Genomic DNA, 24,653 nt, shown 5'->3' with positions numbered 1-24,653 from the left:
CCAGTTACTGGGTGGATCACTGTTCCACCCAAGGGGTCTACATACTGGAAGGGGGTGTAGAGAGATGCCAGACGTCTTTCTCACCCTGGGCACAGCGGCAGTCTGGGGTACTGTACTACGGTTCCTTAACCTATTCTAATACAAATGCCTTGATGCTTTGCCTAAAATGATCGCTTCTGATGGCCAGAAATGATGGCCTTATTTCTGATCACTGGAACTAAAGCTGACTTATTACTACTTGGTGCTATGGCCAGAGAATCAATAGCTTCTCTAAAAGCACCGGAGAAACTGACAAAAAACTGTGTTTTAGGCATCTTCTGCCTTAGGGCTATCAAAGACGCACAGCAGAAGGTCATCGGCCAGGTCTTGTCTGTAGGAGTACTTTTCCCCTAAAAGGACTATGGAAAATGTGGTGTGTGTGTGTTTTCTTTTAACATCTCATTATGTGAAACACTTTCTTTACCTCTGAAGATACTGTTAAACCATTACAGAGAAAACTGAGGGTCCAAAATGTTAACGTAGAACTAAGCCAAATCAAGTGACTGAAATTCAATCTCAGACCAGTGTCCCTCCGAAAGTAAGGCTGCCTGCTACCTCAAGATGCCTCTCGGGCGTTGCCACGTCCAGCTGGCTTATTGCAGGGCCACTAGAGGCTCTTGCGAGAAAACGCCGTTTGGGGGTCCCCGGAAAAAGAGCCTCTCAACCCAGTGTTCCCCAAGAGAGTTTGAAATAGTGCAGGAGACACATTCACTGAATCAAGCAGAGGGGCCACCCACCCAGGTACCACGTTAGGCAAGACCCGAAAAGCAAGGCAAAGGATTGGTCCTCATGGTCACGTGGCATTTAGACTCTTTCAAAATGATGTCATTGTGACAGGACAGCAAAACCTGTGTCTTTGATCAAAGAACTGGGTACTTTTCAGAAACTAAAAAGAATGGTCATAAATAAAGAAATAGAACCTAATATATAAATATATATAATCTAATAAATATATATAATCTAATATATGAATAAATGTAACTTAATTTGTCTCCCCTTCTGAGACAAATTAAATTTTCTTGTTTTTCTTCAAGTTCATGAACTTTCTACCATTAAACTCTCCTTCAATAAGAACATGAAGAAACCACTTAATCAAAAAATGAAGTATTATGGTTATTATTCCCCTTAAGCATAAACTGCAAGGCATTAGAAGCCATTTTTTCAAAGACGCACTGTTATACATTTGGGAATCTCTATTATACCACTAAATATACATTTCATAAGAACCTTCTAGGTATTAGTATGCTTTTCATCACACCATGAAAAAGCGAAAAATCCAAAAGTAACCATTACTGTTCTTTTACAATGAACACTTACCATTTTCCTATTAAATTTGTACTATCCAGAAGGTACAGATAGAGACAGACTCACAGATGGGAGCGGGCTGACAGGTGGGCACTGGGGTGTGGAGGGGTTCAGCAGAAAGGAAAACAAGAAGGAGCTCATGCACATGGACAACAGTGTGGTGATTGTGGGGGGTGGGGGAGGGTGGACAGGGTATGGGGGGTAAATGGTGCAGGGGAAAAATAAAATAATTGGCAGATAAAGCCCCCTCCCCGCAGTGTGCAACAACAAGAAGAATAAAAGCTAAACAACTGCAGGAAGGTGTCTCAGTGTGTGTGCCTCAGCGCACCCAGAAACCCTGAATTTGGAAGCTCGCCTGTCGTGACATGTGGGTGAGGCTGTCAAAACAGAGACTGCTGCACCTGTGGGGTGACCAACAGCGATTTCAGGGCTGTGGGAACGTGAATGTCATTCCTCTCACGGAATTTTGGTCCCATGTGCCTTTGGCAGTGGGTCTATGAGTAGGTGGGAAGAGAACTCTGGGTATAAAATACAGTTTATCTTTTACAGTCTGGGGTAAATGATAGTCAATAACATCCTCTTTTTAGCATAGACTTGGCCTTCCTACATACATATTTCAAGAGAGATCTCTTTTCCAAGTTCATCTGTAAAAATTATCACTTCACAGAACCTTCCCCACTTCTCCCCACACTTACAAGTACTGTATCCATAGTGTCCATGCCCTTGACTGAGAGAGAGAGGGGTTTCCTAAATCCTTGAGTTCCTATTTCAGGTGAACTTAAATTCTATTGAAATTCATTTGTATAATTAAGAATATACAAAATAAAACTAGAGAAGTTTTCTATAAGCAGAAATATGTGTCCAAAAAATTCTAGAAAGCCCTCAGACACGTTGTTAACTAACCCAAGGACCAGGCAAGACACTGAGTTAGTCCCCTGCAAATGCTGAAGGAAATGCAATAAATACAACAGATATTCCCAGAGCTGCTAGTGTGTACTGCAGCAGTCCCAGCCCTTTGCACACACTGCAATCGCCTCAGAAATAAATAAATAGTTACAGACACAGGCTGTGATTTAATTCGCATTGTAATGGGGTGTGGCATTAGTATTTTAAAAAATGCTCCCCCGATGATTCCAATGTGCAGCTAGGGGTGAGAACAAATGATGTATACTTTGTAAAATTAACGCTGATCCATTTATAAGAGCAAGCAACTGCCACTCCAAATCGTCAACATTCAAAAAACATTGCTTGAAATGAAGACTGTTGCTGTATATTCAAAAAACAGACCTGTTCACGTTTGAGAGGCTTTGTATTACTTGGATGACCTTCACTTTTTTTTTGTTACAATGAAAAGAGGTTTCATCTATAATACTTTTGAGGCTATAAGGGTGCAGGGGTCAAGGGTGCAGCTAAGAGAAGCCCTTAATAAGACCTTAGTTTGAAAGACAACAGGGCCGAATTTATGTGGAATGATGCTGTGGAAATATAAACAAGTTGTCACACAGCCTCAATCACTTATAAATCATTTACATAAAGGTTAGGATGCAGCTAATGTATCTGATGAGTTCGACTCTTGAGAAAAAAATACATCCCCCAGCCCCGTCAAACTCTAAAAAGTGAAGCCCAAGTGCCTTTATCAAAAGAGCAAGTTTCCCCAAGTTTTATGCCAAAATGGGGGGGGGGGGGAAGCACAAGACAGAAAAGAAAAAAAAACTGATTGCATTTTAAGCATCTTAAACATTCCAATTCTAGGATGAGACAGCCGCCAGACACCAAGCCTGCTACCCCACCTCACATCTCAGCCAAGTAAGAATTACAAGATGCCTGGTAATAAACAGGCCTCTTGAGATGGGATAGGCCTATGGCTGGGCCATAATATTTCATTGCCAAGTATTCTGGCTCAGCTACGAATGCAAAACAGGCGAGTTTAGAGTCGAGCAGGCTACGCGTGTGCCTCCGGCCTGGTCTCGGAAACAGAATCAGATGACTGGGTTTGAGCATCGTGGGTGAACAGGTTGCCTGATGTCCTCATGAACGTTTAATACTCCACACATCTCAAAACCTCAAAACTTAGCCGCTCAAAGGAAAAAAAAAAAACAACCATCACTTAGGTCAGTCAAATTAAGAAAATTCTATTCCCACATCCTATGAGGCAGAAGAAAGGGAGAGAAGTTTTATGATGGCTTCCATAAAGTCAAAAATTGAGATCAATCATCACAAAGACCTGGGAAGTTATTTGGGTTAGATAGTGGTGTTTTTTAATGCTGGGTTTAGGATTAGCTCAGCTTTCCCCACAAATGCTAAGTACCTGACACCGCCAGGCTCCACCCCCTGCTGTTCCGGGAAGTGTGAGAAGCAGCGGACCAGAGTTCCTGGAGCAGCTCCCCAGATGGTTCTTCCCTGCAGAGCCCAGCCCGCAGCATCCTTAGGTCTCAAAGGCATCCTTCAGTCTCCTGAGCCACCCTGGGCATCGGCTCTCAAAGTTTTCGTGTCAAACCCAAGGAGCGACATCCATTTACTTAAAGGACTCTGAGATTTTAAGTTCAGGAACACATCAAACTTTGACTCTTTTTCTTACTTGAACTGGGTCAGTAAATGAACTTAGCAAGAGCCTGGGTCTACCTTTCAGAAACCTTTTCCTATTCCTCACTTAAATTATCACTATAAATGCTTGTGAGTTCTGCTGTTTGCTTTCTCGTGCACATTAGATGCACTGCCATTAAATTTACTGTTCACACGGGGTTTCCCATTTGCTCACAAAGGTAACTAAATCCTACTTTCCAGTTAAGCAGGCGAACGACCTTATTTAGTATGCCTATAATACGCACCTACAGTGCTCCCCGCGAACAGTTTTCTTGCAATCTAATACGTGAGTCTGTAAAAGTGAGCCTGTTTAATGGAAACTAAAACGATAAAAGAATTGAAATAAAGATAAAGAGAACAAAGGCCCCCTCTTGACCAAGTCTCGCTTTTCTCATTTATTATAGTTGCTCTGCTTTTATTTCTCCAAAAGGCCAACAGGCCAAGCAGTTCACTTGTCTATGTCTCGTGGTAGCATGTGACCAGAAATCCCCACATTTTTTAAAACTAGGGAATGTTCCTACGGTGCACGTGCCAGGGACGCCCCTCACCCACCCTGCGCTGCCTGGGAGGACCTCTCCCATCCGAGAGCTCTGCTCCTGCCCCCGAGTCAGAGCAGTTGGAAGGAAAGGCCAGCTGGGGCACAGCCGGTACTGGAGAGCACATTCCCCAGTCCTAGCTAACAAGGGTGGACTGGTTCAGTAAAAATTACAAAGCCGATTGGGACTGGATAAAATGTTGGATGAATCAATCATATAACACACATCATCTCCTGGACTGAGGCAAGCTAACATGCATACATGTATTTTCCCTATTTTTTACTGTATTCATTGGGGGGACCCTGGTGGATAAAGCCACACAGGCCTCCAGAGCACAGCTCTATGCAGGTCTGCACAGGGCATCATGCACTCGACACCCAGAGTCCAGTCTCCTGCCACCATTTACCCCCCCTCACCCCCTTTTCCTTCCCCTCTGGCAGCCCCCACACTGTGGTCCGTGCTTTTTTTTTTTTTTTTTTTTTTTTTGCTTGATCCCTTCACCTTTTTCACCCAGTAACATGTATTTTCTAAACTGCTTTGTAGGGCAATCCTTTGAGGTTCTTAAACATTATATATTTTTCATAATCAAGGCAAACGGTTCATGCTCACAGTTCATGTAACTCGGGCCTAAGATGTAATTATGTGAAGCAGGGCAAGCATACAAAATACTCTGCCTTCTTCCCGTGCACTGAAACAGAGTTACAAGTGAAGTACGAGCCAGTGAAATATTTCAATGTTCAAGATCTGGGCGAAGAAAGCATTCTAAGATAGTTTTCTTAGAAATGCAAAATTTTAAAGTAAATAAAGTAATTCAAAAAAGACTACTCACTGTAACATTTTTAAAAGTAGAAATGTGTCAGCAGACATTAAAACCACGGGAAATAGTGACCCCACTGTGTACCAGTGAAACACTATTTCAGAGCTTATTTATGGAGTTTGGTGACTTCCTAACCATCAAAGGGAATTGGAGGTTTTTAAAATTAAAAATACTATCATCTCTAAAAACCATCTAGTGGGTAAACAGAACATATTTCATTCTTTTTCTTTCAGCAGGAAGACCTGTCAAATGAAATTTTAACAAATTGTAAAGTATGCTGTCTCTTTCTTTCTGCATCTTCACTGAAGAAAGTCATCATTGGTCAGTCAGTGATTTGCATGAAATACCTCAGTTTTATGCAATTTTATGTAATTTAAAGAAATTTACATTTCACTATCAGATACACAAATAATTCACAAGTTAAACTAGTCTGAATTTTTCTGCCAGCTACATATAAATCATCCATTCTCACTTTAAGCAAAAGTCCACATGGCAAATATATTCTGATTTCCACTTTAAGAAGGAAATCCAGTTGCAATATAAGTGCGATTGTGATATAACTGTAACTGGACTCAATTGTGTTACAATCAAAACGCACACGGCGCACCGTAAGACACTCAACTGGAACACAACTGGAAGACGTGTGCCAAACTGTGCGTTCGACACGAGCCCTGCTCGGCGTTAGACTGGCCGTGGAAGCTTGGCTCCCAAGTGGTCATCTTCATGGGACTTCTGTTTTCATAGGTGGGAAAATGCTGATGTTTTACTACTTCCTCACAAGATTTGATTCACAAAAGTGATTAAAGTGATCCCTCCGATTCTGCATCTAGTTTGCCACCAACTGGAAATAAGAGAAGCCTGTATTTCTAAACTTCTCTGATTTAGATAGTGGTTTAAGAAAAACCTCAAAGCAGGAAACTGCTTTAAGGCTGAGGTTTCCCTCCAGCTTCATAAAGCAAGCCCATTTTAATAAACCTTCCCAAGAAACAAACAGCCTTGCCCTAGCTTCCTATGCTAGACTATATTCCAATAAACATCGCATTTTAACGCATGGAGAAGTGATTCCCGGTTTACACTGAATAAGAAACTGTGAGCTGGAGTTTTGAATCCAAATCTAGAAGCGCAGAACAAAGTTCAGATTTTAAAGAAATTCTCCCCAAATCACAAACTGGCAGAGAGAGCGACGCAAGAGGAAGGGTATTTACCTCGATGTTCAGAGCAGCGAGTTCCCTGGCTCGGCTGGGCCGGCCAACGCTCGCGGTTCCAAAAGCCCGAACAGGCTGCGGGAGCCCAGCCCCAGGGAGAGCGAGCTGCAGTCGGCGGCGGCGGGACAGGCTGAATGACAAGAACGCGCAGCTCGCTTTGAGTCAGGCATGCGAGGGGCTGGGACTTGCAGTGTTTGCTCTCCGATAGGGCAGGAGTTTTTCTCCTACTTAACCCCTAGGGGCAAGGTCTTAATAATGGTAACAGCTGGCGTGCAGAGGGGCTTGATCGGAGCACGAGGTCAGCGCGCCAGGATATGAAGGTGACATGTAATTTCTAGCCCTTTCCTGCCTCTGCGGAGGAATTGCACAAGGGACTGTTTTTAGTTATACGTTCCTTTGATCTTTCGGATTTCAAGTTACTTAGTAGATTAAAGCCATGGTAGCTGATATTATTTGCTTGCTTAGACTAACTTAAGTGTCGCCGTTTCCATTTTCTGACACGCGGGGCTACTACGTTTAAACTAACACAAATAAACACCAACCGGCGTTTATTTCCAAGTTCCGGGGATGCCTGTGTTCTTTCACAAATGGCTTTTGAGCCCCTGCTTTTCAGGGCAGAGAGTTCCTAGTTTCCCAAGGAGGAACAGCCTTCTTTATTAAAGAGGAAAGTATTGTTTAAAAGAGTTACAAGTGCTCTCTTCAGTTTTCCCAAACAACACAGCAGTCTGCTCTATGAATTTGGCACTGCCTTAACGGATGTGTGGCCTGGGTGACGGGACAGCCACAACACACAGTCCTTGTAAATACCTGTAAACAAATGCTTTGCATTTGCATACGCCACCCGTCGGCAAATGAGTGGTCATTCACTGACGCCGTGAAATCTAACTCTTCTCTACTTCTTTAATAAAAGCGTGCAAATAACTCTTTTTAACAGGCTGTATTAATTATATGATGGCACTTTCAGACTTACAGAAAATATCGCCAAAAGCACAAGCAATAGAAGAAAAAAATAGATACAATTGGATATTGTCAAAATAAAAAAAAAATTGTGTACATCAAAAAGACAAGACACAGAATGGGAAAAAATATTTGCAAATCACATATCTAAGAGGCTTGCACCATTATATATATATAAACTTACAGTTCAATAATAAAAAGACAAATAACCCAATCTAAAAGAAACCAGTTTTGAAACAGACCTTGTTCCAAAGAAAAATACACTGATGGCTAATTGGCACATGAAAAGATGCTCAACATCACTAATCAGTAAGGAAATGCAAATTAAAACCACAGTGAGATCCCACTTCACATCCACTAAGATAGCAATAACCAGAAATAAGGAAGGAAAACCACACGTGTTGGCAAGGCCATGGAGGGACTGGAAACCCCATCTATGGATGGTGGGAATGTAAAATGATGTAGCCACTGTGGAAAACAATGTGGCAATTCCGCAAACAATTCAAAACAGAGTCACCATATGATGCAGCAATTGCACGCCTAAGTACAGTTGATTTTCACTCTCTGTGGAGTCTGCATTTGCAAATTTGCCAACATTTATTTGGCAAAACCTTCTTGGTGCTTTCGCGGTGCTCAACCGCGCAGGTGCACAGAGGGGTGAAAAACCTGAGTCCCGCGAGCATGCGCCCAGGTGGCTCCGCCCTCGCGTTTCAGCAGTTTGTCAACAAGCGTTCTTTTCGCAGACTAGGTAGTGCCACTTTTCCCACATTTTTGTGCTTTTTGTCGGTAACTTCACTGTCTAAAATAGCCCCAAAACGTAATGTGCAGGGCCATCTAGTGCCCCTAAGGTCAAGAAGGCTGTGATGGGCCTCATGGAGAAAATACACGTGTTAAACAGACGCGTGCACTAGACACGGACGCGTATCCACTGGTTGTCAGAAACGTGACCAGAAACTCGTGGTAACTGAAGCCTGTGTTTCCCTGTGAGGCAATGACTCAGGATTCACCAATTCAGTCTTTAGGAAACAGAACTACCACAGATAAAGAGAATTAACTGGAAACACGTTCGTAAAAATCCAAATACGCACACGTCCATAGCAGCATTACTCGTAACAGCCAAGGAAGCCACTCAAATGTCCATCAACAGAACAATGGATAAACCAGACGTGTCTGCCCAATATGATGGAATACTATTCGGCCATAAAAAATGAATTACTGTTACATGCTACAACATGAATGAACCTTGACAATATTATGCTAACTGAAAGCCAGACACAAAATGTCATATATTGTGTGATTCCATTTACAGAAAATATCCAGAATTGTCAAATCCAAAGAGGCAAAAGGGAGATTAGTGGCTGCCAGGGACTCGAGGGTGAGGACAGAAGACAGGGAGTGGCTTTCGGGCGATAAAAATGCTCTGCGATTTGTATCCCAGTGGTGGTGGTTGTGAATACATTACAGGCAACTGAACTGTACATGTTGTCATGGTGAGTTTTACAGTTTGTAGAGATAGATACTCATCTCAAAAAAATCAGGAAGGTATAAATTTCCAGCTGTTTGCCCAGCATTTCTCAAACTTGAGCGTGCATCAGAATCTCCCAGAAGACCTGCTAGAAGGCAGACTGCTGAGCCCCATCCCTGGCTTCCAAGGGCCTGGGCAGGACCTGAGCATTAGCTTTTCCGGAAGTCTCCAGGTGATGCTGCTGCCGCTGGCCCGAGACCCACCCACGTTCCGAGAGTCCCCGCATTAAAGGCCGTGCATGAGCTCACAGAGGGTAGAAAGAGCCAGTCTCGCAGAGGAAAACCGCAGCAAGTGGGAAGGCGGGAAAAGGAGATGCATTTCATCAGGTAAAATAGATTAGAAGATTTGGTCCCGAAATCTTAGGCTATGCTGATGTCATACCGCATGAATGCCGAATGCTGTAATACGGGAAGTCCCCCGAAAAGGAATTGGAGAATTAAAATGAAAGCAGAGGTATTTAAGAATCTTTGATGATTCAAATACTCCTTTGGTTTAGTTTATGGAAGCAGCTAATCCATCTCATTGTGCCTGTCCTTGCAGGACAGGCAGACCGAGGTTCTGAGAAACTCCTCCCAGGAGGCCAGCTGTCACGGAAACCAAAGACCGGAACTCCCCCACTCGGAGACTCTCAAATTCTAACTTACGTTTTTGGATAGGCTACTGATTTGCACCTTTCACCACTTTATATAAAACTGTTGGGTTTGTGTAAAAATAGGGAATGTAAAATACACTTTAGGTATTGTCCCATAGAATATATTTAATAAATAATAGGGTTATTTCCAATCGCTTCAGTACATTTCTCAATTTATTATTTAGAGTAGAAAGGAAAATGCTGGTAACTTTACCAAAGTTCTCATGTTCTCTGAAAATGATATCCCTTTTCTTCTCAGAACACATTCTTTAGGAATCTTTCTTTCTTTATTATTAGAGAGAGAACTGGGGAGAGGGAAAGACAACACTCGGTACTTTTTAAAAACTGGGAAACAAATCAACTGCTTGCTGATTCACAAACTCACTTCTGAACTGAGTTCAAAATGTAATTCTAGATTTTGTTATATTTACTAACATTTAAAAGTCCCATCTATTAATCCTTGTGTGTGTGTGTGTGTGTGTGTTAAATGTCAAAACAGTGATGAACAAGTAAACTGTGGTCTAAGGTGGACGGACAGTGGAGTCACTTAAAATATTGGCAAGATCATTCTTTCGTGTGGTCATGTCAACAGCTTAGCCATTTGAAAGTGCAAGTTCAGAAAAAGGAATCATGGGGAACTTTTGCAGATGATATTCCACATAGTATTTCAGTGTTTCTGGAATACAGGCTGTTAGATGTGCACTTAAGACGTCAGCCCAGAATATTACGCTGCTCAAGAATCAGTGGATTCTTTTTTTTTTTTTTTTTTTAAGATTTTATTTATTTATCTTTAGAGGGGAAAGGAAGGAGAGAGGGAGAGAACTGGCCTGCAACCCAGGCATGTGCCCTGACTGGGAATCGAACCGTGGTTGCTTGGTTCCCAGGCCCGCACTCAATCCACTGAGCTACACCAGCCAGGGCAGGAATCAGTGGATTCTTGAAGTCCAATCTCAGCTCTGTCTCTCACCAGGCTCTGTAACCTTGAACTAGTCACGTAACCCAGAGGTTATAACCACTTATTTACAACACCCAGAGATTCGATGCAGTGCCCTCACAGGTCCCTGCTGACTGCGAATTTGGTTTTTATGGATTTGGATATCTCTGCAAATAGATAAACTAAATTCCGGTTTTTACTATTCAAATTCTGATTGAGAAGAGATGATACATTCAACACTGAGTTAGCGATTTTGGAGCCAAGACTGGCCACTGGGTAAGCAACCTGGAGCAAAAACAAGATAATTGCAATGGTCCTTCCCCAATGCTCATTTGCTTTACGTTTCCTGATTTCCCAGCATCACGGGCAACACCCTGCTCTCCTTGCTGTTTCTATTATTCGAAGAGCCTCTGCCTGTTTAACCTCTACTCCTGGCAGATCCTCTGCGTTCTCTTGTTCTGAACCTTCGGCCACAGTGTCCACGGCTGTTGTCCTTTGTCCTTTCTGCTCTGCGCTTCCTGCCTGTGTCATCCCTTTCAACGTCTCTTCCAACCTCTGTTTCTGCAGCGTTTGGTCTTCGGGGGCTGGGGAAACATTAATGCTTTTCCTCCCACCCTCCACATTCTGGCTGGGCTGAGAACCAAATGAACAGAGACCGATGAACAGCAGAAAGGTCAAAGTATTAATACATTCCTAGGGGGGGGGTCCACATAGACAGGAAAATTCCAAAGACCGTGAGGGGCACTGGGTACTGGGTACGTAGGACATTTTGGACAGAGAAGGGAGTGGGGAGGGGGCAGTAGGTTTCAGAAGTGACAGTGAGCGATTTACAGGTAGTTGAGGAAGAGGGGACCGCATGTGGCTAGGGGACTTGAAAGGAGGGGACATGGGGGTTATCAAGCTAACTAACAGGCACCTGCCTGCCTGAAGCCCTCCTGGGTACCACACTTAAGTCTAATCGGGCTCAGGGGGCGCCCTTCTCCTTCCAGAGCAGGTTTCTGTGTCTGAATCTCCGGCAGAAAAGAGGGGGAGGGTCTGAGTCTTCTCAATAAGCAGCTTAAATCCATACCCCACAAAGGCAGCTTCAGGGGGGCATTTATATTTACTCAGTGTGATTTCTGAATATTGAACGGCAGCTTCGGCCCTGTCAGCTCTCTATGGACATTGCAATATGTATGTCCTGCCAGCGGCTCCAACCCGTAACCTCAAATATCAATTATCTGATCATCCTCTAATGAGTTGATTTTTCTCTGTTTACTCTTTGTCTCGTGAACCCCAAAGTTTCAGTTAGATATTTACTTACTGAGCGTCTGATAGATGCTGCATCGTGATCTAGGATGAGGGTCGCCCTTGACCTTTATACCACCACTCACCCCTGTTCACTTGTTCTCAAGACCAGTCATTGTGCCGTTCGCCCATCCTTTCCTTTCCGTCCCCTCTCCCACCTTCCACGCACCCCTTTCCCTCAGATCTCCGCAACCACTTACTAACACGACCCAACCTGCAGCCTCCTGCATTTCCAATCCAGGCAACACAGGGCTGCCGGCCTCCTACGGCTTCCCAGCCCAGAGAGCACCACTGGCTCCTCCACGCCCACCAATGAGGTGCAAACACCTGAGAGGGCCTGCAAGACCCTCCGACGCAGGGGTGGGGGGGGCCCTTTCCGGCCCTACTCAGTGCCCTTGCCAAACAACGTGCTTTGCTCCAACAAGCTCGTCCCCACCCCCTCAGCACTTAGGCCATTCCTTCTACCTGCAATGGCCTTTGTGCACCCTTCCAACAGCTACAGCCCCATCCACTCTTTACAGCATATGGAAAATGACATCTCTTCCAGGAAGCCTTCCCTGATTGCCTAAACCAGAAATCCTCCCATCTAATTCTCTCCGATGCACCCAGCATGCATTAATTTTTTTAGCCTGGTCATCTTGTATACCTCTTTTACCTTCCTAATCTTACCACACAAACTCTACTGTTATATTGCCATTTTTATACCCCTCAGGAACACCCAGTACCTGCTTGGAAAAAAATGACAGTTTACAGTTTGTTACTATTTCATATGTCCCTTATTAAACAGAATAAATGTAATTTTGAAATGCAGTCTGCAAAATAAAATTCAGTAGACACAATCCTGTTTTCCCGCTGACTGCTAGGGGCCCCAAGGACCACTTCTGGCACGGCTTGTGGGTAAGAAACAATGGCCAACATTCAATATACTTCGTGTATGACTGCAATGTTACACTCTTCTCTGCTTTTAAATTCTGAGCATTGATCGCTGCTGAAGAAGAAGAGATGTCAGCAGTTGGCCTTTCTTGCTTTTCTCTGAACCAGTAGAGGTCACTCCAGCAGCTGCTGTGCAAGCCTATTCTTGGGCAGCTTTTAAAACTTCTTTGTGTTTTGTTTTGACAGTAGAATTGTCCTTGGCGTTAGCAGAAATAACATAACCAATGAAAACAAATAAAAGAGTTTCCTCCCAGTGAGCCATTAAATTTAATAGGCTTTCTGCTTAATTGCCAATTGATTTTATTGTGGCAATTATGATTTCTGTGATAAAGTGTCTTGGAAATAGGTGAATCTGGGAAACTTAATTTTTATTCATTATATCTCATACTTGATTTCATTAAAAAACTATCACTACAGTTGACCTTTAAACAGTACAGGGGTTCAGGACGCTAGCCCTGGGTGCAGCTGAAAATCCACATTCAACTTCTGACTGCCCAGAAAGTGAACCCCTAGCGTCTACTGTAGACCAGAAGCCTCACCAATCACATGAACCATATTTTGTCTATTATACGTATTACATACTGTGTTCTTACAATAAAGTAAACTAGAGAGAAGCAAATGTTATTAAAAATGGTAAGAGAAAATACATATATAGTACTATATGTATTTACTGAAAAAAGTCCACATATAAATGGACTCACACAGTTCAAATCTGTGTTGTTCAAGGGTCCACTGTAATCCAGTACATTTCATTATGGTCATCCAGAATGAAATGTACTTATTAATACATGTGCCAAAAATTTTAATGAAGATTAAATGCTAGGGCATATACTTTACAGCAGGAAGCACAGAGATTAGCAACTTTCAGACAAAGGTAGTCTTATTTTTTTTTTCTGTGAAAAAACATCTCACTGGGCAATACAAAAAGTAGACAAAAAATTTGAGTGCTCCCTAACTGAACAAAAAAATTACTATTAAAAAAACCCTTTAAAAAATGTGAAAATGACTCAAGCAGGTTCCTTTACAGTAGGTCGCACGCTGGAATTCTGGTGGACACTGTGCCTTGACACGCGTGAGCAGTGTAAACAGCTCACGTGGGGGTCTTTGTCCCACACCAAGTGGGAGGAACGTGTTATGTCTTAGGGGAGAGAAGAGGCTCAGATTTGATAGCTTTCTATCAAAAACAAGCTGGGTTGTTTCAGCCAGAACAAAATAACTGAGCTGTAGACCGTCCAAGAGTATAATCTTGAGATGCTCGAAGACTGAAAAGCAAAGCGGAATACACCCATAGGCTCTGGAGCGCCTCCAAAATATTTCTGGTTTGCAACCTAGGATTTCAAAATAAGGTGTTTCCCTTTTGTAGCAGATGCCCCCAGCATGAGCTCCAGGCCTAGAGCAAAGACCTCTGTGTCTTAACTCTAACCGAATCCGAAAATTTTAACACCTTCATTGCATTATTACCAAACTTTAAATGACTCTACATGAATGCCGCATGCCTATGTTCAAAGGGATTGTGAGCAATAAATTGAAATTTCCTGTAAATCAGACTTCTGATATTTACGGAGAAAGTTATCCTTACTTTCCTTAGGTCATGAAATAAAAAGACCTGCAGGTTCATTTTCCAAAAGTCAGACTTTGCAGGAAAACGCGTGTTACCTGCGCACACACGCCTCTCCACTGCTGTAGGCTGAGATTAAGCAGCACCGAGACATGACGCGTTCCCCCATACCACACGAAGTTGTGAGGAAGAAAGCAAACGCATGGTCTAATCCTATTTTATCTATTTATACTTCTTGTAATATGTGGTCGTGTTATTTTTGGCAGGGAAGGGACCTTAAACTACCCAGACTCTGAGATAGAATTAGGGTCAGGTATTTCACAAATGTAGCGGGAGTTGTGTTAGAGGTTGAAAACAGACTTTTTAGTTATTCGCAAGTTCAAACAGTTCAAAATGATAAAATTCATGCTATGTCTGGCTTCAGAAAGTTATTTATATGCAATAAAAACCTGTGAGATGGCTGCTAAGAAATAAGAAATAGTGTACTAACAAAAGAGAAAGCAGTGAGGATATTTTTTTTATCGGAATAAAAACCTGCGAGATGGCTGCTAAGAAATAAGAAATAATGTACTAACAAAAGAGAAAGCAGAGAGGATATTTTTTTATCAGAACCTAAGAAAGCAAGAAATATACTAGAATACTGTACTTAGGTCTCCCCAAAAACCTTTAAAAATATTCCAACATAGCAGCAGTTTAGACTTAAACCACAGGCATGGCTCAACAAATATCTACTTATAAATGGGGTTCATCAGAAACTAGGACTATCTCTCTAAAACCAATACATTAGTAGAAACTAGGATTAGGTCATGAAAGATCAAAGTTATCTTAACATTGTTAAAGACAGCACGTCACAAAGCTCAGCAAAAAAACATGGGGACAAAAACTACCACGGCGATGGATACGCTCCATGATCTGGCCTCCCGACAACGAGGCATCTTGGGCACACCTGTGGCAACCCCCCGGGGCTGAAAGCTGGGTGCGGTCCAGCTGGTCATCACGGGCCCAGAGTGGGAGGCCTCCCTGGGCTGTGGGACAGAACACACCTCCTGGCTGGGTGTGGACTGAGCAAGCTCCAGTCGGGGGGAGCTGACCTGACAGGGTTGCTGACCCGACAAGGCCGCTGCCCCGAGACCATTCCGAGCCACCATGTCTGTGCTCTGATGTAGATTCCGCGTCCTCGAAAGACTCAAAGAAAACCTGCCCCAGGCTTCCTTAGCCTTCAAGGTCTTTGGAGAAGAAAAGTCCACAAGTGCTTTGTTAATCTGTTCTCAGGAACTCAAATGACTTAAAACCACAACACTTTTGATAACATTAGGGGGAAGTGTTTCAATTGAATTTAAACATCTCTATTCCTTCATAACCAAAAAAAATGTATAATGAAAATGACCATGACGAATACTCAACAAGCCTTGGTTCGAGCACGGCTTTGGTGCCAAAGGAGATGGGCATTTGGTTACTTTGATTACAAAGCAACGACAAAATAAGCTCACGCCGTTATTTATTAAGCAGGTCACTGTATCAGAGTTCAAAGTTAGGAGGAACCTCAGGATAGCACCGAGGTGGCCTCTGCCTTCCAGCAAAACCGAAAAAAGACAGGTGTCATGATGCTCTCGACAACACCGGTGTTTGGAGGTCACTGGAAGTGCCCGATGCTACCGGAGAGGAGAGGTTGAAAAAACAGAGGTGGAGAAAGGAAACTGGTAAGCTCTTTGTTCTGGTCCTAAGTGAAGGCATCTGCTTTGTTGAGTCACCCAGCAGTCTTTGCTCTCCTGGACGCCACGGTCAGCGTCCAGGAATTCTTATGTACTCCCCTTACCATCCTCAAGTCCCATTCCCTCCCGCAGTACCCAGTCAGCACAGCCCTCGGTCACAGCAAAGAAACATCACGCGCTCCCCTTTGCCACCCCTGCGGGATATTAGGCAAGTCGCGGTTCATGCCTTCCCCTGCCAAGTGGAATTGCCTTAGTAAGAACACGCGTCCACGCCCTGCTGGCTTCACAAGGAGTCAAATCCGGCATCAAGGAGCAAGCTGTGAACCTCTATAGTAGAAACCAGCAAAACTGTTACTAATCTCTAAAACAATCCTCGACCTTGCAGAAAGCTAAAAGACACCTTTTAGGTGGATCAGAGAAGCACACCTTTTGGAAATAACTGCTTTTTCTAATCTCTGGTTACACCGCAATGGTGGTTGGCGTGGATGCTGACGCCCTGACAACCGGTACCCAACACCGTGTCCACAGTGAGCTCAGGTTTTATAAAGCCGAGAGTGTGTGGAAGATGCTCAGTCTTTGCTCCTGTGACCTTAAGTCCTTTACATGAACCTCTGACACTGTCAAAGACTCAGTTTTGTAAGATCATTCAGCCTGTCTGCTGCAACAGGGACAGTACTTACAGTTGTATTCTCAGAGGGACAGATAACTATATCCTTCTCAAGAGAGCAAGTGGAGGGGCAGGTGAGCCCATGGAAAAAGGAAGAAAGATCCTGGCGTCCTGGTCATCTTGTCTCTGAGGACAAAACCCCTTAAACTAGTCAATAAAAAACCTTGAATCCCAATTAGTAATGAGGTACAGACCTCACCGGACCACAACAAAGAATTTTTCCTGATTCCTAACTTCAAAGCATAAAACGAATACCCTGTTGGCCTGCTGTACTTTGAAAGGCAATTACATCTGTATTTGGTGATACAATGGGTTCTGGGTTCTGGTCCCTGTACTTGAGAAGTTCACCTGCAGAATTACACAAGTCTCCCTAAAAGAATTTTTATTTTTTAAAAGTATCTTCTAAAAATTTAAATTCTGGTCCCTATGATCAAGACGAACTCCAAATTAAGGAGCAAGAGCAGCAGTCACAGCCAAAGGGTTTAACGGTTCCTTTGGGTCACCAGGCAGCAGAGTTAAGTCTGCCCTGGCTTGGGAAAGAGATGCGGGTGACAGTGTTATTTATACAAGGATGTACCCATTTTTTCTTGCTTTGTTTAGAATTTTTTTTAAATGAACTATGCCCATTTTCAAGTACAAATTTGGAAACAAGTTTTCTCCACTTGGCTTGGAATGCACTGATTATACAGAAAAAAGGGTGTTTAAATCTCAAACTTTATGAGTCATCCCCAAAATGAATGCCAGTAAAAAGTTCCTATTTTATTTGTTTGCTGAATGTTTAACGCTATTAACCTATAACTTTTTTTAACACTAAACATTAAATAGTAAAAGCACAGAGACAGAGGAAAGGGAAGTCTACAAGGGCAACATCTTATTGCTAAGCAAACAAAAGAATGTAATCAGAGTAATTCGATATTTTATGAACCAACTTTTTTTTCAAATAAAGCAATTTGGAAGTTTGTATTTTAGATAATAGGAGTCTAACATTAACATCTCCACTCTATATTTACACATGTAAGCTAACATATTGATGTATGAAAGCGAATTATTTTATCCACAAAAATAAATGTGGTCCATTAATTTATTTACTTAATTCTTTAATATTTCATAAAATAATTCAGTCTTAATTTTATATTTCATTTCTAACCATTCCCTAGGTAAACCTTTTAAGAGAATACAAATGACTTACAAGGAACCAAGGAGACAGGGTGAAGGCGATATTTTTCTCAGTGTGGAAATAAATCTATTTAATGTACTAAGTTCCAATCACTATTTTTCACTTTATTCCAAAACATTAAAGTACAGTTGACAGTGTCTTAAGTATTTTTTAAGATTTTATTTATTTATTTTTAGAAAGAGGGAAGGGAAGGAGAGAGGGAGAGAAGCATCCATGTGTGGTTGCCTCTAAAGCGCCCCGCACTGGGGACCTGGCCAGCAGCCCACGCATGTGCCCTGACTGGGAATTGAACAGGCGACCCTTTGGTTCACAGGGTGGCACTCGATCCACTGAGCCACTCCAGCCAGGGCAGCAAGTACCCCCCTCCTTTTTTTTTTTAACATTCCTGCTGTACAGTCATTCAGGCCCAGAGTCCTGCAGGTTGTCTCGTACCTCCAGGCCACCTCACTGCACATGGTGGCTCGGCTGCATCCTTGTCCCCATTGCCTCAGACGTCAGCGCTCAGCCGGGGAAACACATGCTGGGACCCTGCTCTTCTCCTGGCTCACATTCCTCAGTGAAACTTAAAATAACCCAATAGGTTCAACAAAAGGTTACCGGGGCTTATGAATATAGTGTGATTGGCTTTTATTTTTCCGCTGTCTAGGAAGCCCTGAGAATACGTTCAACTTAAAAGGAACAATTTGATTAATCACGAATCAACCCCCTATCATGAACTTGAAGAAACCCCTTGTAGAAAAAGAATTCAACGTATGAGGAAGCGGAGGCTGACAGGAATAAAAGAGCAGAGGGAGAGAAAGAGGAAGTAACCGGCAAAGGATAAAAGGAACGTGGGAAATGGAAAACAGCCCTGGTATCAACATGATAAATTTAAGACATGCACATCAAACAATCGGGAGGAAAAGAGGCCAGACAGCAACTAAAGCTATCTGAGCATCAGACAGGAAACAGAAGGCAGAGCACAAGAGTCTAAAGCTGAAAATAGGAAAGGCGGGGGGGGAATTAGGTGGTTTATACTGCAATCCAATGGTGTAGTCATCTTGGTTTCTACACAATTCATTGGGAGAAAGAAATACAAATGGAGGCAACGGCCATATGACCCACACCTACAGAATCATTACCCAAGTGTGACCGGGCCCTCTTGGCCACTGCAGCTCGTGAGATTCCAACTTGGGTTTTTATTACAACCCCGAAACTTCCGTTATAATTCTGGACACGGGAACCTGGCGAAAGCACATTCATGAGCTCGCGAGAAGGGTCAGGTTCCTTGGGCCTGCGAACCATTCCTTGCTACTCCTTGGAGCTGGTACCCACCACCTCACCCTCTCGTGGAAAGAATCTCTTTCATCGGTACAACAGCTAAAAAGGCACCAGGTATCGGCACACCTCCTTTTAGGAGCTCCTTCACCTTGCCTTACAGAGTTTTATACTTGAAGCAAAGACAATTCAAGTCTCCTAGGCTCTTTGTTGCAAAGAGACCTCTGCCTCCTAGACAATTCAAAGTGGAAACTGCAACAGGCTCGGGTTTAGGGAAGATATTCCCTGATATTATGATTCCCTTATTTCATATGAACCCTAATCAGCCTTTATTCTATCTAGAGATCAACTAAGAGACAAAGAGAAAACCAGATTTCCACCAGAAGTTAAAATAAGACAAGAAGCTGGAAACTTTCAAATTATGTAATCATCAGGGAAGAGGAAGAGGGAGAGAAGGAGGGAGAGAGGGAGGGAGAGGAAGGAAGGAGGGAAGGAAGGAAGGAAACACAACTGAGAACAGAGAATTTTACAAAAAGAAATTTCCTGAGTCCATTACGCTTTAAAGAAATGCATATTGCTCACTTACAGAAGACAAATGACAAGAGTTTCCCAGCAAAAATACTCAACTAAAAAGGATGCCGTCCCATTTCGCTCAATACAGAGATACCCCAGGCCTACCAGAGGGTTCCACAAGATTCAAAACAATCTCTCCAAACACCCTCCTACACGAAACCTCATCTCTGGCTGCCCTACCCTCAAAACGAGTCTTGAACTTTACTACATATATGTAATTTGCTCACAATGCTCCTATGAGATCGGCAAAGCAGAATCTACCCATTTCTTCAAGGCACAGCTCAATTTTCTTTTTTCTCTTTAGACGACTCTGACTCACAGAGATCATTCTCTCTTTTGATTACCAAACAACTAGTGTCTACACCACATACTGGATATTTGCAGTGTCTTAAGAGCTTGTACTTTTGTAGTTGGAGTAATTAAAATTGAGGTTATTATTGAACATGTCATGTTCACACATTCTCAAAGACAAGAAATGACTCCTGTACTTCCCAGACATATTTAATCCATTTCAGTATTATTTTCTAATTTCTCCCACACCTCCCTCTGAGACAATGTCTATTCTTTGAGAGTACATTTAAAAATATATTTATTCTGGGGAGGTTATATAAATGATAAGCACTCTTATTTTACATATTTAAAATTTCTTCATTTCGCTCTCATCCCGGAGTAATAGTTTAGCAGGGTATAAAATTCTATGCACTGTTTTTTTTTTTTTCCTTAGCTCTCTGAAGTCACCATACTTCACTGTGTTTTGGCATCTATGTTGCCAATGAGATATCCATTGTAGGTCTCGTGCCATTCCTTTAAGTAAGGTCTTCTTCTCCTGGTCATTTTAATATTTCCTCTTTATGTTTCTTCTACTGCAATATTTCTAGATGTAAATTTGCCTTTCTTTACAGCTTAGTACCTGGAGTACACTTTTGTGTACTCCAAAAGTACTAAGAGGTGAGTCATCAGATCAACAGTTTTGATCTGATGACTCACCTCTCCCATCAATTCTGGAAAATTTGGGATATTATCCCCTCTGCTCTTTGAGTATACCGAACATATTTATTTTATAATCTTTGTCAGAGAGCTGCACAGTAGTGAATTTATGTTCTTTTCCCCCTCCTTTTCTTTAACACATGTTTTGGCTCATTTTTAAATGGGAGGTATTTTTTGTTTCGTTTTGACCTGGTTGTTCTTTCTTCCCCTTTCCTGCCAATTGCTTTTGGGGTCATGAACTCTTATTCCCTCTCCTAATGTGACTGTATACACCTGTCAGCACGATAACTGTGCAGGTAACACTTTGAAACGTTAGCTCTAAAGCAATATTAGTGATATTACAAACCCAGCAGAAACCTTGACTCAGTTTCTGGTCACTGGACTTATTTTCGTCCTCCTTTCTCTACTTGGTTATACAGCTTCCAGTCTCACTAGGGCCCAACCAGTTAGCAGAGCTTGCAAATTTTTTAGCTTCCGGTGACACTGACAGAAATCAGGCTTGGAGGGTTCTCCTCTCTTCCACTCCATCCTCCAAGCAACGGGCCTGGCTCCTCTCCCATCTCCTGAGAAGCAGGTGAGCAATTCTCTGCTTCCGGGCAGGAGGTCGGCAGGCTCACATTCCCGGTCCTACTTACAACTTTCTACTTCTGATCATTTAATGGTCTTTGAGATTTCTGTCTTGATTTTGAGGCTGGCTATGTCACTTTAGTTTTCTCTTTGATATTGTCATTGCCATGCAGAGGATGGTGTTGAAATAAGACCTACGCTGCCGTGCTGACCAGAGTGCTCTTGTGTCTCTTGTCTGCACCTGAGTGTCCAGTGTGGTACCTAACACAAAATAGGCTTTTGATAAATACCTTTCACAAGACAAGTCCAAGTAAACATGTTCCAAAACATGTCAGTGGGATCTTGAATCATATGGGAGAGCATTAATTCATTCATGAGCAATCGTAGTGACACCTGTTTTATTTGCTGGGGGGAGTGGAGTATAAGGGGACTAAATATAATGGGAAAAATACAGTATAGCCATTTTTGTCATTATCAGCCACGTAAATGAGAGTTTCCTATATAATTTGTGGAGAAAGCAAAATCATTAGATTATTGATTTTAAAATAAAGAATGCTTAAGAATGTCCAAGTACCTTGGGTTTAATTCCCTCTTTGGTTTATAATTTTATCTTCTAGGGGAATAAACACATCAAGTGGAAAGTACATTGTTCTGGTTCCAGGTAGGTTTGTTCCCACTGTAACAATACATTAACACTGCAGTTTATAAACCGTAAATCTCCAGTTACTTCTGGGTAAACTAGTGGGCGTCCTTCCATCCACAAAGATGAAACCTGAGGTTACTCCGCCGAAGAACAAACATCTCTATTTCTGTACATTCCATGATTAATAATTCCTGCACAGCTGTCCTTGGTCGTCAAATCCTTAAATCGTGCACTTACGGTTGAACATGACTCTAGTGAGCCTCTCTTCCATGGAATCCCTTATCTTCCAGATATTCCCTGATGAGTCTGCCTGGAAGGCCCACTGAAACAGGGTGCTTGGGTCTCTGCCCTGCCCGCCTCCCCACACCCCGCATTCCTCAGCAGGAGATTCTGATCCAACGGATGGGGGGGGGGCCTGGTATGTGCCCTCCTAAAAGTTTCCGGCTGATGTAGAAGCTGCTCCCGTGGTAACAGCTAACGTGACTCAGTTTGAAGTGTAAGCTGCTCTGTTAGACTCCTGGTTTATCCCGACCCCCTCTCTTGGCTAAACTGACAAACCTTTTCACACTCTTGCTTTCTCAGTTCTCCGCTCCCTCCGCTAAAAGGCTCTCCTCCTTACCTATTTTATCAATTCTTATGTACTCATCCATTAATTTAAGACGTATTTATGAAGTACCTGTAACATGTTAGTCACCGTATTTAGTGCTATGAAAAAAACTGACGTCAAAACCTGCTGCAATTAACCCACAATTAACTCCAAATGCCCACGAATCCCCATTCAGCTTTAGAAACTAAATTCAACAGGCTAAAACTACTGACTGCCAAAGCTGTTAGAGCTGTTTTTTCCAGGAAAAATGGAAATATGGTCAATCTCTATATTCTCTTTCCTGGCCCTCTTATATAACTTAGTATCCATCTTAGAGAGGTCTAAAAAAAATTTAGGGTATAATCAAGATATCACTATCCATATGGTAAATACATTTGCAAGTCTGAAAAAAGTAAGTGCTAGCAATTGTAAGTGGATGCTTGGTATTCTCTTTAGCTGGAAGGAAAGTGGTCTATCTGAGGGCAGGAAAGAGGCCTTCCATTTGGTGTTTCCGGAGTTCAACAGAACACACAGTAGGTGCTCATGAGTTAATACCAAAGGGGTGAAACTGCTCACTGCCTGTTCACATCTTCAGATACAATTCTGTTATAGACAACCTAGAGCAACACAGTTAGTGATAATAACTCATTTATGCTTTTGAATTAAACATTTTTTAAACCCTCGAAGTCCTATGAGCACATGTTAAAATGTGCTTTCACTCACACTTAGTTAATTTTTAAATAATATTTACTCATATTCTAGGGCAAATCTGAATGAAGTCATACAAGTTCTCCAAGACTAATAACCCCATGAAATAAATGGAATTACTAATGATAAAGGAAGCTTTCACAGAGGCCCAATTAAGTCATTTTGTGACTTTATTAAAGCATGACAGAGGAATCCATGTAAGTGCAATAAAGTTTAATGGAAACTCAGTCTGGTACCGAGAGTGGGCATTACATGCAATGAAAAGCCTAAATTATAAATAAGGAATAATCTCACAAGAAGTCTCTATTTCCTCAGAAATTAGCCAACGTATACTTATGATCAAATTTATGCATTCAGAGTTTGTTAGATAGCTATGACGATGCTAGACATTGTTGATACAGCCTGTGTTGAAAAATGAAGTTATTCTTTAATTAGCCATTTCTAAGCCAAAGTTAATGGTTGTTTGAAAATGAGGCTCATTACATGATTCCGTAAATGCAGTCTGTAATAGCCCACGTTAGCACACAGCTGTGAAAACATATTTACCGTGACGTGGTTTTCCCCCACAGGTGTGTATTTCCATTCTGAGCATTGCTAATACGCATCTCAGACTAGCTCGATTTAGTATGAATGCTGAAGGGAAGAAATATTTCTTAAATTATTTCACTACTTGTAAAATAAAATGTTAACCCAACAGAACACTTCATATGTCAAAATCCATCTCATGTTTGCACTTTTATGCTCCAGCTTGTTCCCCCCAAAAAAGTTTATGGTAGCTTCTTAATTCCTTTTTAAAGATATATTAATAATACAATATTCATCTAAAAAGGCAATAAAATTAGTCTCAAAATAAGTTGTATGACGTGCATTTGCCAGCAAACATCACTTGCAGCCACGATATATTTTGTTTTTCTAGTAACACAGTAAAATATAGCTTTGAAAAGTAAAATATTCCAATAGTATAATTGAATGATTAGAAGTCACTTTATCAGGCAAAATACAAGTCCTTGAATAGGCTAAAGATGAATTATTTTTTAAAATAAAGTATATTTAAAAAAAAGTTTGAGAAGTGAGCTTTTAGCCTCTTTTGAATATTGAGAGTAGTAACATGTTAAATGATACTGCAACAGCCCACAAATATGTTAGTATATAACCAGCATCTATGGTACAGTTCAGAAATGGCTTAGTAATGACTTATGAGGAGTGGAAGTCTGATGATCACTTAAGAATAAAGGTTTAGGAAGCTCACAGAAATACATTTTCTATCTAACAGATAACTCAGACTTCAATCTGGGAGAATACTTTTTCATTTTGGAAGAATAAAACAGATTAAAAAGCTCACACTGGCAGGTGCTCAAATACCTTCTATGTTTCAAGTGATTTCCAAAGATGTATAAACCTCGGCATAAAGGACACAAGACTGTTGCTAACATCTGGGAGCCTCGTCCCTCCTGACTGGGGAAAGG

General features: G+C 42.0%; 1 protein-coding gene across 7 annotated transcripts in view; it reads right to left on the bottom strand.

The window, feature by feature from the left end:
• Positions 1-24,653, bottom strand: part of DISP1 (dispatched RND transporter family member 1) — a 170,687-nt gene that overhangs the window by 54,812 nt on the left and 91,222 nt on the right. Inside the window, exon 1 of one of the 7 annotated variants that reach the window (XM_037128316.2) lies at positions 6,486-6,689. The exons of the other annotated variants lie outside the window; for them this stretch is intronic. The gene's annotated coding sequence lies outside the window, so the exon portion shown is untranslated. Of the gene's footprint in view, positions 1-6,485; positions 6,690-24,653 lie in introns of those variants that run through there. 7 annotated transcript variants of the gene reach the window in all.

The sequence above is a fragment of the Artibeus jamaicensis genome, unplaced genomic scaffold (genome assembly GCF_021234435.1).
Source record: "Artibeus jamaicensis isolate MK-2021 breed Jamaican fruit bat unplaced genomic scaffold, CSHL_Jam_final scaffold_754, whole genome shotgun sequence".
Lineage (NCBI taxonomy): Eukaryota > Metazoa > Chordata > Mammalia > Chiroptera > Phyllostomidae > Artibeus > Artibeus jamaicensis.
Note: the sequence above shows the minus strand (reverse complement) of the source record. Positions and strands in the feature narration are given on the sequence as shown.